At 41.0% G+C, this 16,976-nt stretch overlaps 1 protein-coding gene across 2 annotated transcripts in view; it reads left to right on the top strand.

The window, feature by feature from the left end:
• Nucleotides 1-1,139: 1,139 nt before the first annotated feature.
• Nucleotides 1,140-16,976, top strand: part of LOC134540161 (protein-tyrosine sulfotransferase-like) — a 32,730-nt gene continuing 16,893 nt past the window's right edge. The window contains exon 1 of one of the 2 annotated variants that reach the window (XM_063382706.1): nt 1,140-1,225. The gene's annotated coding sequence lies outside the window, so the exon portion shown is untranslated. Of the gene's footprint in view, nt 1,226-16,799; nt 16,848-16,976 lie in introns of those variants that run through there. The other variant, XM_063382707.1, reaches the window with a different exon arrangement.

The raw sequence follows: 16,976 nt of genomic DNA, 5'->3' as shown, positions 1-16,976 counted from the left end.
TTATCACAACAAACATTATTTGCCTGTATTCATTTTTATTACATAAACACGCACTATTGGGAGCGATGACATTTTTACTGCTTGTTACCACCATAATTAACAAATTACCAAAACCAACACATTTTTAGACACCAGTACGTCGTCCCAGAAAATATCTATGATTAAATGCTTCATTATTAATGATTAAAATGTATTTGAACAGGAGATCCGGACACTCGCTGGCAAATACGTACACATATAACTGTCTTGGAACAGACGTAAAAACACATCCCGTCAGAGATGTGTAGAATCTAACCTCAGTAACGTATAATTCTTTAAAACAATGCCAAGCGAGACAAATATATACGAAAAGTTTTTTTTCAACTATACATTTCTGGACGCGTATCTCACGCAGTTCACGCTCCCGCCGCTATAATTCGTTGCCGAACCAACTAAGTGGACTATTGAATCATTTGATTAGCAGACTGAAATTTTATACTAGAAAATAAAACGGCTTCGGTAAAAGGGAAAATAGACTTTTTAAAAAATACTCTTCCCATGCTTTGGACAAGTAATTTAATTAAAATACCGCCCATCGTATTGAAATTCATCAAACAAATAATACTATAAAGTTTACCTTTGGCTTTGTGAACTTTGGTTCGCGCCATCTTCCACAGATGGCAGCACAGTGGCTACACATTTCCGTTCCACTCACGAAATTACTCCTGCATGCCGAGAGCTGGGATGTTTCGCATCAAAAAAAAATGTGTGTGTGTGTTTGGACTTAAGTATGATTGGACTTGTGATGTTTTTAAATTTGTGTAAATATGTTGGGAATTTGAGACATTCCTTATATCAAGACTGTGTTTGAACTTCCCGCGCTACTGGCTGCGGTAGCGCCACTAGCTGGCAGTGCCGGCAACTTGTCAGTCTTTGTTATCGCGCCGCCGCGGTAAGTCGTTCCGTCAGGAAGATGGTGTTATCAGTCCACAGTCAAAACAGTGTGTGTGTGTGTGTGTGTGTGTGTGTGCAGACCGTGGTAGTTTTTTTTTTTTTTTTTTTTTGCGTGTGCGTTGTTTCTCGTCGCGCGCGAACGGAAAGGAAACAGGAAAAGAAGTGGGCTGACTGACGACTCACTGTGTGTGTGTTTTGTTGTTCTGTTCGCAGTGACGGCCGATAGAGGAGAGGCGACCAGCGGCCGGCCGTGCCACGCCAGCGCAGAACGTGACGTCTCACACGAGTCGAGGTAACCAACCTGTCAGACGCAAGGCCCCCACATTCGATTACCTGCCCTGGACACAAGGATCGGAGAAGGGGGTTCCCCCCCCCCCCCCCTTTTCCACCAAACCACAATTTTACAATCACGCGCTACATCATAATTGCGACGGAAGTAAAGGAACGCAAATGGGAAAAGATGGACACTATTTTAAAAACAATTGTTGATTGTCTGTAAAGTTGGTTTACAGACGATAGTTTGAATGACAACGCCACAACAAAACATTGAAGAAATGACTGCGTACATTTTCTTGAATAAAATTGAATAATTTGTATTGAATTATCACTATTTTGTAGGGATTCAAAGAAGGAGTGAAATGAAATCTAAAATTTAATTGATAAATTTACTTTTATTTGCACTCATTAATTCAAATATGTTTATTACTTTAACGAAGAGATTATTTTAACTATAACTTGTATACATTATTTGCTACTTAACTTCTTACAATCTGTGTTATTCTGTTAAGGATAGGATGATGATAGGAAAAGTAGGAAACGAATGGGAGTGTTTCAAGTTTAATGTGCCTCGAAAAATGCAAAAATCGATGGTTGTTCCAATCGAGTGGAAGAGAGATAGATGCGGCGCAAGCGTACAATGAGCGTAACGGGACAATGCGTAACGGGACAATGAGTCATCCTTTTTCGTGCGTGCAGCCGGTGTTCATCGATTTATTAGACGTTGTCACGTCAAAAATTCTTTGTCTAAAATCAGGTTCAAAGCCGGTTTTTAGTATATTTTCGCTTTTATCGGAGCCGTTTAAAATTTTGCCACAGCAAAATCGAATGATTCGATAGTCGACGTAGCTGCTCCGGCTGCGAATCCTAGCGGCGGGTGAAGGAACTAAGTGTGACTTTGCGCCTAAAATTTCAGTTGAAACAACACAATTTGCGTATATTTTTTTCACTCTCGGCATCATTTTGAAGAATTCTACGTTAAATTTGGTGTCCGAGTTTCGTAATATAAGTTTTTTTTTTTTTGCAACACGAGAACACATGTATTTGTTCGTTACCTAAGTTAGATGTTTCAAGTCACTGTCGAGTACTAAAATACTAGCTTACCTTTAGGGACGTCGGAACGTTTTCATGAGTGAGGGGGGGGGGGGGGGGCGAAAATATGTAGCATACTTACCTCAGTCCTAGAGCGGGTGGTCCGGGGGCTCTCCCCCGGAAAAATTTGGAATTTTAGATGCAAAATTGTGCGATTTAATGAGTTTCCGAAACAAAATATTAAATATACCATTCCAAGAATTTGATGACGTAGTATGTATTAAATACTACTCTGACAGTAGATGTAGTACAACTTAAATAAAATACCATCTAGGAATTTGCAATCATTTTACAGTATATTGACAATCATAAATTTGATTTTCTAATCAATGTGATCACCAATGCAACGTTTGTAACTACTGGTTGGGAAAAATACTACTAGGACAAAACATTTATTCTGGGAAAAGGAGGGGGGCGAAATGATACTCTCCCCCCCCCCCCCCTATTCATAACAGCACGGGGGCGACTCGCCCCTGCTGCCCCCCCCCCCCCCCTGTTCCGACGTCCCTGCTCACCTGTTTAAAAATTTATTTTTTCAGATTTTATGAGCAGTTGCCTACAAACACAATACAGGTGAACGCATCTGGCAGCTTCGTTGTCAAACATGCTGAGCGTCACGTGTTGTGCCTCAATTGTTGCCCAGCGAAGACGTGCTTTTGCGGCTTGAAAGACTCTCCGCGGTAATTTTCTAGAATAGGTGCGCCGTTCTAATATTAATAAAAATAAAATTCAGAAGAAGGTAATTTTGAGTTCCTCTAATTTTATTTGAAGACTCTGTTAAAACGGCATTGAAATGTTTCAAGTTGTTTACCGGTATGTTGACATTTATGACAGTCGGTTAGGTTATGTTAGCTACATTATTAGTGCTGTTTAAAATATTTTATTGGTTGATAAGGTTAGGTTGGATACATTAAAAATACATCAAGTTGGTGTGAATGATTTGTTAGGTTAGCGACAGTTAAAATACTTAATGGCATTTTTTCGGGGCCAAGTAGTTCTCAGAAGTACAGTTTTCAGATATTTTTTTTTCACTCTTTATGATGAAGGAAAAAAAAGGAGGGGGGAGGTGTTTGCAAGAAAACTGGGTAAATTAAGTAAAACATGTTTCTCCACTAAAATATAGTTAAATCCTCCACAATAATATTCATCGCGGTTATGCGAACGCCACAAAGTCACTCTCGCGACCACACATGAATTAGAATGAATATTCTTTTACGAATTTTGGTAGTTCCTATTTAAGTATTTTATCTGTTCGATTTTCTCACTGTGATTCTAGACTGCGTTCTGTCTTAAATATTAGTCTTGACTAGTCTTAAATAAAAAATATTATTATTTTTTAAATAAATCCAACTCAATCAAGCACAGACGAACATTTTTACACAAAAAATGGCGCATGAACGGTTCTGCTTGAATTACAACTCGAGGATGGTTGAGGCTGGACATATATCTTTGAAAAATTGCAAAATAAGCAAATTATTAAAAAAAAAAAAAAAAATTGACAGGAACAATTGTAATTTTGGTCTTGGAAAGTCAGGAAAATTTTTCTACGGATTTATATGGACATTTTGAAAAATCTCACGTTTGTCAGGGGTCGAGCCAAGTATCACATCTAACCAATAGGGGGAGGGGGGTCGAAAAATCGCCGAAATCGCCTCACGTTAAATAATGGACGCCAACTTAAGCTACGTATTAAAAAAAAATGTACGACGCTGACATCAAAAAGGCTCGTTTAAGACTTGGGGTCTTTTTTTTTTTTTCCTGTCGCAGATGGTGCGTTGTTGTAATAATAAAATAAGAGTTGGTTATTGTTTGTGGGATGGTTTGGGTTGGGGGGAGGGAGGTTCTGTGGTCCCGAGAACGCCCACCCTCTCGGCCGTCGGCGCAGTGCCTCGCGGTGGACCAATGGTGTTGTCTCTCGCGTGGTCCGTGGAGGGGGGTGTGGGGTGGGGGGTGTCCGCGCGTGGGCCGTGGTGGCGTGTGTGTGTGTGTGTGGGGGGGGGGGGGAGAAATACGTCATCGGGGCGCGTCGTGACGCCAGTACTCACCCCCCCCCCCCCCACGACCCCTGAATTAGAGTGGGAACTTCCCGCGCAAGATAATTACGTTAGAGTGGGCCGGGGAAGGGGGGTGTATTCCACGTCGGACGGCGTTCGTGCCCAGAAAGGCTTAAGGCGTCCTCTCCACCTGGACAGGGGCGTAGGAACCGGGGGGGGGGGGGGGCAGGGGGGACGTGTCCCCCTGAACTTTTTGTGTGGAGGGGACTGTCCTCCCCAACTTTCTAGACCGTGATATTTTTACTTTATAATATTATTCTGCCCAACTTTATTTGTAATTTCTTCACTCATCAAATTTTATCTCAAGGAAACAATAATAATTTTAACATCGATGTATCCAATGGTTGGATACAAAAACTGCTTAAAAAGCGCTATTTTGCACTTTTAAAATCAAAATTTTCCGTTGGAGGACCCCCGGACCCCCCGTCTTAGTAAGAGGGGAATGGGTTTACATAACATCAAAATCATTATTTGTCCTCCCCCCCCCCCCCCCCAAATTTATGAACACAGCTACGCCAATGCACCTGGAGTAACAACACAGCCATGTTCCCTGAAGCTGCCGCCAAAGCCAAACGCTCTTTTACATTTGGATTTCTTTATTGTTCAGTTTTCCGCCCGTGCTTGCAAGAGAGGTGTAAAATTTTTTTTCCCCGCGCAGAAAATTAGCTGTGGTTTTGGTATACAAAATGTCCCAGAACGCCATTTAAGGGCCAACAGTTGGAACGCCAATTAATCATGATTCTGAATAAAAAAAAAAGGTTAAGCTTTTGAGCTGTAAGCACTTTATTTTCCAAAGGTTTTTAAGTCCACTCTCATAACCACATCGTAATGCAAATGTAAGTTCTATATCTCAAAGCCAAATATGAAATTTGACTTTTTTTTTGCAGATTATGTGTCTTAAAATATAGTTTTATATCGTACCATAACATTGGAACTCGCTAATAACTTATCCCTAAAGCATTTAGCCAGAGTTATAAGAGTTTACGTCCAAAACATTCGTTTAGCCAGAAAAAACTTAAATCCAGCTGTAGGAAAAAGTCCCCCTACTTATAATTAACTACTCATTAGTGAATTTCTCCTGTCACACCAATATAGGGCTTGATTTAACATACAGTACCATTGAAAAAGCAGTTTTTTTTTATTATCCTGCATCGTTACCCAGTTGTTATTTAGGTTGCCCAATTGTTACTCAGGTTCGTTTCGTTATGAGCTCCAGAGGTGTACATTTACAACTAATTTGAAAAATGTGGAAATATCACGAAGCTAATTTCATTGCCTGAAATGAAATTATATTTTTGGGTTTGTTTATAAACAAATCGATCACATTTCCAGTTTGTGGTGTATTCCATCTGTTTTCATCAGCTGACGTCTTTTTGTAAGGTCGGTAGGTCGCCGGCGACTTGTTTGCTGTACAGTTCTCCTTCCTCCACAGACCACCCCTCCCCTTCCCCCTCCAACCCCTCCTCGAGAGACGAGATTGTAATCTGCCGCGGTCCTCATTATCATCCCAGCTCTCGAGATAACGAGCATCCCAAAGCACAGATCGAACAAATACCTCTCGGACAGCACCAGGAGACAATGCAGTCTCAGTCCCGAGAATTCTTTGCGAGGGTCATTTATTTTCAAAACTAAGCACCAAAAAACATATCGGTCGGAATTTTACACTTCACAGATGCAGCGATAGGCCGATAGGAAATCTGTAGACTACACACACATTGTAAACACATGCAATTATGCCTTGAAAATATATCTGTATTCACTGTTATTCATGTACGTCAGTGGAATCTAAGAATGAAACAATGGTTTTATGATGGCTAAAGCGATTAGATTTTATCTAATTGTCTAACAAACTACTGCGTTGACAAAATTGTTCCAGATATTCTAGTCGATGTTGTTCTATAATCGTCAATTTCCTATTTCAATTTTGCCACATGAGAAGTCAGTCAGCGGTTGTGCTTCTGACTTCCCCGAGAATGGGGAGTGGGCATTCGATATACCCATTGAGTGCCCCACTCCTGAATGTCTTCGCTGATGGGTGTTCGAATCGCATTACCCCACACCGACTGTAAAGAAGTTCTTTTCAAAAAGTATTTTTTTTTTGAGGTCGCTACAGAACATTTTTCGTTTCAAGAAACCAATGAAAGATTTTCGGGGTTTTGAGAAAACCTAATTTAAGGCTACTTACGAATGGTTAATTCAGAAATGTATAACAAATGATATCAAGCTTTCAGTACTTGCCTGCAAGTTCATAAAAAACCATTAAATAAGGTCTGTTTAGTAACAAAATCACTTTACGAACTAAATATAGTTATATTACGAATTTATCGAAAATCATGCCCAAAAACACTAAATATCACAAATAAAAGCATTTAGGATACCACCTCTTTTAAGAAACGTCCGTGAAGATGGCTTGGTACATAATCTCTCTGAAAGTTTTTGAAAATCTTATTTCCAATGGCCTACGTATCCTTGCCGCTACTGTTGTACTGTCGACAGCGTTAAAAAAAAAAAAAAAAAAAAAAAAAAACTTCACGTGGTTGTCAGTTTTCTTGAACGAAGCATCGCGTGTTGCACACAAGTTTTGAAATGGGTACTCTTGAGAACTGTCAAGCTTGAGAGAAGTGACGCGACACACACCGAGAGGAGGCTGTAGATGTGTCTATCTTCGCCGACCAAGTTACACGAACACATCCCGGGAACAAAATGATTTCGCGGTTCGCAGCGAAACCCTGCGACCGTCCGTTAGCATTTCGAAAAAGGCCTCCGGAACACCAGCCTTTGACTGCGGGGGGGAGGCTAGCTTTTTTTTTTTTTTTTTTCGTTCTGTCTCATTGAATAAACCGGTGTGGCATTAAATTTTGCGGTCGATTAGGATAGGTTAGCTACATTATAAATACTTTAAAACATTGTGGATGGTTGGTTATATTAGGTAAGTATAGCTACATTAAAAATACTGTAAAATCATTTTATGATTGCTTAGCAAATAACTTTTTAATATGTAGCTATCCAGGGCTAAGAAACCGTTTACATTTCACAGTATTTATAATGTAGCTAACCTAACCTTTTACAATGAACAAAAAAAAAACCGTAGATGCACGATCGGTCGTTTGGCTCTCTCGTCTGTGAAAATAAGGCTTCCGGGACAGTCAGGTTCCCTCGTCATTTTCGGTTGACGTCTTCCCCCCCCCCCCTGATTCTCACCATCCACTCCCCCCTCCACCTTCAGGACACCCTCCCCCCTCCATCGTTCACACCCCTTCATACTCCTGAGCACCCTCCCCCCCCCCCTACTAACATCCTTTCCCCGACGACCTGTTCACGCGCCGCGTGTTGCATACCGAGCAGGTTCGCGCGCCCTTTCCCCTGCGGGCTCGCAGGTGCGGCAACCCGCCGTTCGTGACCGCTCCGCGCCGCGCGCTGATTGGTCGAAGGGGTGGCCAATCCTGAGAGACCAAGGGCTCGGGGGAGCAGTTGATTTTGTCGAGCCCCCCCCCCCCCCCTCTCCTTCTCCCCATTACTTAGTGACAGAACGTTTTAAAACCACACGTTACCGTGATCTGCGTGTATTTATCACGTAACTTTGGAATTTTTCAAATTAATTATGCTGGCCAATATATTTGTCATGCCATCAGGGTAAACTTACGCATATAAAAAAAATTCTATAAAATAGATAGGGCCTCTCTGGTACCCGGGCCGATGGGAATCCACCCCCTCCTCCTCTTCGTTCATTCTTTCTTTCTCTCTCTTTCTCTCTCTTTCTCTCTCTCTATCTCTTGACGGCTTGAGTGTTCCCTCGTGATTTCGCTGGGAAATTATTTTAATTTAGTTGTAGTTAGTGCCTTCGTTCACATGGACAAAATATTCACACAGGTACTTTTTTTTCTTCTTGTTTTACATGAATCATAAAAAAAATTACGTAAAGTGAAATTATAATCCCGTGGTGTAATGCTTTATGCAAATCAACTTTTGGTATACGTTTTAAATCATTTCGTACTGATAGACCGACAAACGATACTTTAAACTTTATATTGTTACGAGTCTGGGAATATAGCCCCGGATAGAATAACTCGATTAATTAAATCCAGTTTTATTTATTAGCTAATAATTATGCAGTATTAAAAATAACAATGTAAATGTCTGTCCACAGATTGATTACACCTTTGTTAGTCCAATATTCACTCTTCCAACTGGAGCTCATTTAATTTCCAATTTTGTAAGTAAAAGGGGTCTAATTTATTTAGGAATAAAAATTAAAATATAAATGATAATGCCAAACGTATAACATATTTTATTAATGATTTAATTTTTTGTTGCATTTCCGTTTTTAATGAGGTGAAAGATGCATCACACGGGTAATTTTTGACACGGCTCTTTGCTGCAGTGGGGCGCACCTGCATAGGTGAAATATGGCCATTAAAAAAAAAACTGTGCGATTAAGAAATGCCAACATTGTTACACCCCTCGTGCCTCAAAATTGAATTATTTTGAATTAATTAAAAAGAGCCTTGGAAACTTGCGGGATAAAAAAAATAAGTTAAATAAATTGATTTACCAGAGGCGGCACGAGGTGGGGAACAAACAAAATTTAGGAACTTCCTGTAACAAGCAAGGAGGAAGTTGGTGGATCGTTAAAATCAATAAATAAAAACTACACGATTAACTTGATCTATAGTTTCCCTGTTTTATTTGCCCTGATGAATTATTTTGTTTCCATTACTTTACATACAAAAGGTTTTAACAAGTTTCAAAGATTTAAGAAAAAAAGAAAAACGAAAAGGGGCCGGCCCACGATTATTTAAAACAAAGTACATTGTATTGATACTGTCACGTGCACCTAGCCGGTGCCACCGCCATTTCTCTCACGATCCACCTTCAGAGGGGGGAGAGAATCGTAGCTCTTTACATAGAAACAACTCGCTTGGCATCAACTAGTCTTAACTTCATAAAATACTTTACTGTACCTAGGATCATAGGTTCGTCATCCCGTACAGGATGTCTGGTGAGAGCTGAACTAAGGAGATTTTGCAAAATAACATAATACTTAATTAAAATTATTTTATTCTTAAAGTCAAATACTCAACATCATTTTAAAGAACATTTAAATAGCGGGATTACAATTTAAAACAATAATCTCTTTACTTCCTTAACGATTGAACGACCTTACAAGAGAGAGAATGAGAGAACTTCACTAAACACTTCCCTAGTCCTTCCGAATACCTCAAATCATAATTAATACTTAAAATTAAAACAAAGATAAGTCCATACTCACATTTTCCGAAAAGCCTTTCTTGATCGATTACTTAAAACTAACGTAGGGGCCTCTCCTGCCCTTAAAATCCGAACGAACATTACATTTTAAAAAAATTATAACTAAACGACTAGTGACAAGGGCCATTGCCTCCGCCCGAAAGCTTGAAGACTACATTATGACCTAACTTAAATTAAACGACTCGTGGCCTCTGGCGTCGACCATAGCTTCCGCCCGAAAGCTTGAATTCCTACATCACGAACGAACTAACAACTCGTGACCACAGGTGAGACGCATAGCCTCCGCCTGAGTGAGCCCCGAGTCACCAATCACTTGCGCTTAAATTCGCGCGCCCTGCCGCGCCTACCATAACAAAAGCTCGTTATTGAAGTCAAATTTACTAAACAACTAACTAGAACATCTGGGAAGACTACCCCCCCTCTACCCCAATGTGCAGGCCACACCGCGCGGCTTGTTACGACAGCGCGCCCCAGTAACTGCGGCCCGTGGCTGCGCCAGCGCGCGGCCAAACAAACAAACAAAATTCTGCAAGCCCGCAGCGCGCCGCGCCGGCCCCGTGCCCCAATTACATGGTCACGCCACTTGCGCTGACGAGTGAACAGAGCAGCCAGCCCAGAGTCCCGTCAGTTAAGTCCCTAAATTTGATTTCAACAACCCTGCAAAATTTCAACCCGCGACAATACATTATTACAACTTGCAATGTTCTACTACATTAAATTTGTCGCTGATTAGTTTACCATATCAGTGGATTAAGTGGATAGTCACTTATCGCTGGTTTGTCTTTAAAAAAAGGGGGGGGGGAATAGAAATAGAAAACATATCACCCGAGTCTTCCAGATGTGGAGTTAAAAATGCCGAACTGTAGAATGGAAGAAAGCTTCTTCTTCTAATGGATGGATCTCGGACTGCCGAAAAACATACTGGTGGACAATTCGTCCACCAGTAGTTGCTGGATCTCGAATCTAGCTGAATATGTGCATCGCTGGGAGGTCGAACCCCTGACAAAACAGGGGAGTTGCCTTCAAGCTGCCATCGCGGAGTCAGCCATGGTCCGTAGCTCGCGATTTGCGCGGCTGGGCGCGGATGATTTCTTCATAGTTAAAAAAAATTAAAAGGGAAAATTTCAAAACAAAAAAATTGCTAACACTATGCAGACAGGCTAATGTACTTGAATTTAGTTGAGGGATAGCATCCCTTATTTAGGACGATTACATAGTCGCTAGCGGTCGGATGAAGTCTTCCAGAGTCTTCTGAGCTCGCCGGAGATCTGTCTGCAAACGTGACGCGCGCTGATGTGTGTCGCGGCAAACCGCGTCTCGTAATTAAAAGGGGCGCCGGCTCTTACAGGTGGAGGGGGTCTGGGCCGCCGAAAGATTCCGAACTTGCCCGAATGCGGGCGAAAAAAAACTCTGGCAGGAGTTTTGAAGTTGGCATCACTAGGCGACAGTAGAGAACTCTGTCGGAGGGGTCTGAGTTGAAAACAATCGACTCGCCCACGGCGTCCATATAACTCAAGGGAAAGCAGGTGCTGCTCTCTGGCGCCCTAGAGGGTAGGCTAGCGGAGAAGTTCGCGACTTGGTCGCTAGGTAGCGCTTGCGATCAGTTTTGGCGCACTCGTTTTTTGCGAGGAGACCTTGAGGACGGTCACGGTTGCCCAGGGGGTTACGACCGGTCATTGGTCTTACTTGGAACTGAGAAGGGGGGGGGGGGTGAGGGTAAAATGCAACGCTGCTGGGAATCTACGTCCCGTCGTGCCTGCAGAGGAGCGAACTTAACACTAATACGTGATGAAAAAGGCCAATCTCAGCTCGTCTCTGAGAACTGGTCGCCTGCAAGCTACAGGCTTGTCTATGCAGTTTGGGTCTCGAAGAGAAATGATATTACAGGCTTGAGGCGTGACTGAAGGCGGGGGAAATGGTAAGCTGTCTGCCAGTCAGGGATTAGGCCAGCAAAATATCCGATACGCCGATGGGAAAGGGGCTTCAGAGCACTGAGACAAAGTTTAACTCAGAGGAGTACACCAGACTAACAAAGTAAAATCACACTATAGTAGAGCAAATAAAATTTCCACACAAAAAAATTTAAAATCATAATAAAAATTTAAAATATATCGTGTCGAAATTACTAATTAACGGCACAACATCATTGAGTTTTAAATATGAGAAAAACATAGAAATTTCTTAACCATAACATAAATAAAAAACGAATATTTACGAACATCCTTAGTTCAGAATTTATGGGATGGTGTATTAACGTAGTGGCGTATTGATTATGATGACAAAGTATTACACCGTGTAATAATTTTCACCAATGTTAAATTATTTTGGTGGCAATTAAATAAGCAATGCTGCAAAACAAAATCTTGCGTGCTTTTCTTGTGCTGATATATATTATATTTCTTTTTGCAATAGAAACTGAGGTCATGATTGCCAGCACTCAAACTTTGCGGCTATGCAGTTTTAAATTTTTAAAACAAAAGATAAAAGCATTTTAACATATGGTTTTGGTAGTATTAGTTTTGAAAATAAATGATCTTAATCGTGAAACGGTGAATATTCCCAGCAACGAACGACTACACAAAAAAAAATAATCAAGGCTGCCAACATTACTTCCGAAAAGTTAACGACTTTCAGGTTGTTAAGTTGCCTCTAAATCCCGCGACAGTTGTAGCATTGAGTTGCCACTCTGTATCTTCCTTGCTTTGTTATTTGAATGCGAACCCCGTTTTTGGTGCCTTGATGTAACAAAAGAAAATCGCTGGACAACGGGGTAGTCATTTGTTTTCCGCGCGCAATCTACGACCGGGGAACAGACGCGCGAATGCTTATCCCGGCGGCGGCGGTCCGGCGATAACCTCCAGATGTCACGCGCCCTCTCTCCGCCTCTCCCTAACCGCCACTAAGTCCAATCCCCTCTAAGCCGCCGGCTTAGGTCCCCGCCGCGTGGTCACAGACGTGTCGGAACTCGATCCCCACCGCGCATGCGCGTGGCTGCACCGAGATGTGTGACATATAACCTCGGTAACGAGCAAATTTATGTGTAGAGACCGGAAAAATTCGCGCTTTGGATTACCTCTAGGATAGACTACACACTCGAGCAAATGCCACCTGCTCTTTGGCTACTGACTCGTGTCACCTGTCAACTGGGACGCTTGCGATTCGATACTTTTTTTTGGTTGAAGGTTTTTCATTGTTTCAAAGTCCTTCAGATTAACTGTGAACCAATCAGAGAAGCAATATAAAGGTCCAGTTGTTTGGATTCTATCATATCGTGAAATGAATCCGCGAATTTTTCAGGTCTCTATTTATGAGTTCTCATGTTGCAAAATGCACTATTGTAATACGATAACCCTTAACACGATATTAAACTTTGAATTATTAAAAATAATGTCGATAAATACTATACGGACTGCATTTCTGGACGCGAATCACACGTAGTTTCCGCATCAGCCGCTAGAATTCGCTGCCGGAGTATTTACGTCGACTATTAAATCATTTGATTAGCAGACAAATTTAAAACTATATAATATAATAATGAAACGGCTCCGTCAAAAGCGAAATAAAAAACCTAGAAAAAACAGTAAACCTTGGCTTTGGACCTGATTTTTTGACAAGTAGGCCTATTTTTATTAAAATACTACCTATCTTGTTAAAATGTATTTAACAGCTAACACTATACAGCTTCCCTTTGACTTTGTGTACATACTTTGGTTCGCGTCATCCGCCACATATGGCAGCACCGTGGTTGTTACACATATCCGTTCGTTGACTTCCTTCCGTCGCATTCGCGAAATTACTTCAACCAAATGCCGTATACCAAGAGCCAATCTGTTACACATCAAAAGTTCTAAAATATTGGTAGAGCCTCGGTTATTTCGTTCATTCAATTCTTTCCAGACTAGACTCTACTTGCCTTACTAATAACCAGGCCTTCATTATCCGATAATAAGGTCACCTTCGGCGGTTCATACGTGATTGGGTAACTACTTCTTATCCTCGATTATAACTGGTTCAAGAGCACTGTAGTCTTATCATCAACGAGAAGCAGATATGTGCTTCAAGTCTACTTTTCTATACCCAGATAGAAATGAGTAAAAATAGAGTGAGTAAAATGTTATGAAAAAAAAAAGGGAAGAATTCATATCACTGGGCCAACTAAAGAGGAATGTTAGAAACTAAGCATTAATTAAATACATAAGAGGTATGCATTGTGTTTTTTTTCCTTCAGATTTTTCGAAATTGGACCACTTAGTAGGTAAAATGGAGGTAGTTTTGGTTTTAAAACAAAACACATTTCCTGCGAAGCTAATCAAGTGGAAGATGCATAATAATTTAACAAAAACTACAAACATCTATTTACCGCATTTACCGTAATTTAATAACTAATTTTGAAAATAAAAGGGGCATAATTTTGAAACTACTTAATAACTAACAAAAGTATAAAATAACTTTTTCATTTTTTTTTTCATTTTCATTTTTAATGAGTTTTATATAAGCCGAGCATATAGCGGTAGGTGATAAGTTTGACATTGTAAATACAGATTGAAAATAATGTAATTATTTCGTGTCTGTGGATTTTGTCTTTAAGGTGGTAAAGCTGTATAAATTTGGTTTTATTAGAACGGAGGCTATTCCTGAATGCATAAAAACGGGAGTGGAATCGAACCTATAACCTTTGTAGGAGGCAAGTTATTTGACCAATCAACCACAAAAAAATCATAATTTTAAAACATCATATTGCAGATGAAACGTAGCAGTGAAGTACTGTGCACGAAGTGTGTCCTCCATACGCGATACGCCCAAACGAGTGCGCGGTAGCCATTCCAATGGGCTTTCGTAAACAAGCGCACGCAGTAACGGATCGACATTCGTCGTGTATGCACGTTGATGTTCCTTCGTGCAGGTAACGGAACACGGTCCCGCTCAGCCGTGCGGTAGTGCGTGTAGTGTGCGAATGGGAGGCAGCTTGGTCGACCTCGGCCGGGAAGCCTACGTTTCACTGAATCACGATCAGTCCCCGAACATATCTGAAGTTCGTGCAACTTAGCGGTCGGAGTAATAATAATAATACACTTTTAAACGATTCCATTCAGTTAAATGTCTGTGACCTAACCTAACCACATTTAATTTTTGTTTCTATCGTCTCTACACGAAAAAAAAAAAAAACTAACTAACTAACATACAGAAATAAAAATTTCAACCTGTTTTATCAAGAACTGATGTTACCACATAAAAGACTAATGTTAAATGACGTAACAGAAGTTTTCAACAGAGGGAATATTATAACAGCCAAACTATTTTAAAGTTTACAGAATATCACCACACCGTCCAAATATAAATAATGTTTACCAATGACAGAAATACCGAAATTTGACTACTAAGCGCAAGACCGGCCCAAATTAGTTTACGTATAAAATAAAACATAACAGTGTACAAAGGTTCTACTATAAAATTCTAAACTGATAATGATTTTTTTTGTAGTTTACTATGAACGTAATAAGCGCAAATAACGATTGCATTTTTGCGAAAATTTTATTTATGAAACACTCCCAACCTATTTTAACTTTTAGGCCCGCACTACAATTACACAGAAGCGCATACGGATCTCGTTAACGGAGACGGACCCATAGGATTTACCTTGGCAATGCTCAACTAATCCGTGCGTCAAGTAGAGTATTTTGCCGCGGTGGTAGCAATGTTGGTTTACGTTCTAGTGTTCTATGATTAATTTATGTTTTTTTTTTATTATGTATGTAAATCCTTTACCGTGTTATGTTCTAGTATTGCAAATATATTTTCTATCAAATTAATTTTTCGTAACCGTGAAATTCACTCTCATTTTTTTTTCATTTGTTACGTTTCCGTGTACGGTGGAAGTGCCGGATAGTGAAAGAGAAATAATATGTGATTTAGAGGTTTTAATTTTTGACGTGACAACGTCTAATAAATCGATGAACGCCGGCTGCACGCACGAAAAAGTGTCCCGTTACGCACATTGTTCCGTTACGCTGTGTCCCGTTACGTTCATTGTTCCGTTGCGCTGTGTCCCGTTACGCTCATGGTTCCGTTACGCTGTCGGCGAGTGCAGTAATAATAGGTTATGTTACAATTGACTAAAAAATTATGGTGATTCATATAATTGATGATAGATATTTGATTACAATTTATTTATATGAAAACTTGTTCATAATTATATTTAAACTTTATAGCTAAACGCCAGTTTTTTAAAATTAATTACAAGTGATCTACGCGTGAACTGTTTCGTCGACTGTTTATAAAGTGAAGTGAAAAGTTAATGTGGTTTTTATTGCTTATTACAACAACAATTTCGGCAATAAAGGTTAATTATTTTTGCATTTTAAAAATGGATTACTAGTATAATTTCAAGAATTTATTCTTTTATTAGATACTAAAATAAAAATGATTCAATTTTATTCATAAAAGTATGCAATCATTTCATCAATGTTTTGTTATGACGTTGTCACGTTAAACTATCGTCCGTAAACAGACTTTACAGACAACCAATTTTTTTTTGTTCTAAATGGTGTGTTTGTAAGTAGTTACTTTGAATATATATACTGTATAGAAGTCGCCAGCCCAGGTTAAAATTTCTAATACGGTTTTGAGGTAGTTGGTTAATTCACCGCCGCAATCGCCACCATCTCTAGGGCATCGACTTGTGGTGGTCCCTAGCGGACAAGTGTCGAACTCTTCAAACACCCCTTCCCCCTCCTGTTGAACGACCTTGAGCTGCAGTGAATGATAGGTGGGGGGTGCGGGGAATGACAGCGGGCGACAGCGCTGCGCTCTAACGTGTAAATAACAAGACGATACAGGGCGTTACGGCAGCGCACTGCAGCGGTGAAGTTCCCAAGCTGCTCATCATACGCTCCTGAAAAACGTAGAGTAAATCCTATCCACTCGCGACTTCTATACAGTATATATATTCAAAGGTAGATATGACGGTGCCCCATTTGGACGTGTTGGACTCCGGGTCAGTGAATGTTAGGTGTGTGCCGACCTCGGCCCCTGGGTTGCGTGGGTGGGTGGGTGCGTGCGTGCGTGCGTGCGTGGTGAACGTGACCGCAGCCACTCGCAAATTGGGTGCCACCGGCGGAGGCCTTGAGGCCCCTCACCCCTCCCCCCCTCCCCACCATGGGTCATCTCTCGTGAGCGGTCAGTGCCGGCGTGCCAGCTGCAGGACCAGGGGCGTCGCGGCGTCGGGTGAGGCTTGTATTGCTCGTCAGGGGTGTATGTTTGTCAGTGAGGCGGGATGATAAGCGCGACGCTCGCTGGTGCTTCTAGCGCGGTGTCGCCTCTGGACTGGCGCGCAGTCTTCTCGTCGTGCACAGG

This window comes from Bacillus rossius, chromosome 16 (genome assembly GCF_032445375.1).
Source record: "Bacillus rossius redtenbacheri isolate Brsri chromosome 16, Brsri_v3, whole genome shotgun sequence".
NCBI lineage: Eukaryota > Metazoa > Arthropoda > Insecta > Phasmatodea > Bacillidae > Bacillus > Bacillus rossius.
This window is presented reverse-complemented; position numbering and strand designations above follow the sequence as displayed.